Raw genomic sequence first — 957 nt, forward strand, 5'->3', positions numbered from 1 at the left:
GATTGCTTTGAGGGGAGAGTGGTGGGCTGAGAGTAAGGGTAAGGGTAAGGGTTGAGGATCTGGATGTGAAGGTGGATTGAGGTTTAGAGTTGGAGGTGAGTGAAAGTTCAAGGTTGGGTTAGATTGGGTTGAGCTTTAAAGTTGGAGATGAGTGCGGGTTGAAGGTTTTTTTTGGAGTGGGTTGAGGTTTAGATTTGGAGGTGGGGACGTGAGAGAAGTTTGAGGTTTAGAGTTGGAGGTAAGTGGGGGTTAAGAGCTGGGTTAGAGGTTTAGAGTTGGAGGTGAGTAGAGGTTGAAGCTTGGGTTAGAGTTGGAGGTGAATAGGGATAGAAAGTTGAGTTAGAGTTTGTAGAGGTTGAGAGTTGGGGCTGAGTGTGGGCATCCTCTGCTTATCCATGTCCTTTTGCAGTGAGCGGTTCTGGCCGCTGGGTGTCGCAGCGCAGCTCCTTTCCCGTGCGGTTCCTGAGGCGGCGCCATGTTGGAGTTGAGCGGAAGGTGAGATCATTTACATTTCACTGTCGGTGCTCGGGAGCTGCAAACTTTGGCCTTCTCCCAACTTCCAATCTATATTTGACATTCCGGATTAATTTCCAAACGCCTCTCCCTTCGCTCGACAGGATATTTATTTTTGAACTTCCTTCTGATTTTTACTGGGATCCCTCAGTGTCCCCCCGGGAGGAGGAGGGGCAGGGGCAGGGGGGAGGGGAACTCCATCAGCTCCCACAGCCGCCCCCACACCAATACCCAATAATCACCCCCTCACCCCTCAATACCCCGCCCCCACACTCTCAACCTTCTCCCCCACACCCCCCTGACAAACTCTCCTGTCCCCCCCACTCTCCCCCATTCAATACCCTCTATCCCCTACTCACCCCTCCCCTCCACTATCCCCTCCGCCCACTCACTCTCCACTCTCCCCTCCCCCCCCACTCCCCCCCCCCCACTCCCCTCCCCCCC

General features: G+C 54.3%; 1 protein-coding gene across 2 annotated transcripts in view; it reads left to right on the forward strand.

Moving 5' to 3' along the window:
- Positions 1-457: 457 nt before the first annotated feature.
- Positions 458-957, forward strand: part of LOC132817118 (solute carrier family 40 member 1-like) — a 65898-nt gene continuing 65398 nt past the window's right edge. For both annotated transcript variants that reach the window (XM_060827299.1, XM_060827300.1), the window contains exon 1: positions 458-495. The gene's annotated coding sequence lies outside the window, so the exon portion shown is untranslated. The remainder of the gene's footprint in view (positions 496-957) is intronic.

The sequence above is a fragment of the Hemiscyllium ocellatum genome, chromosome 7 (assembly GCF_020745735.1).
Source record: "Hemiscyllium ocellatum isolate sHemOce1 chromosome 7, sHemOce1.pat.X.cur, whole genome shotgun sequence".
NCBI lineage: Eukaryota > Metazoa > Chordata > Chondrichthyes > Orectolobiformes > Hemiscylliidae > Hemiscyllium > Hemiscyllium ocellatum.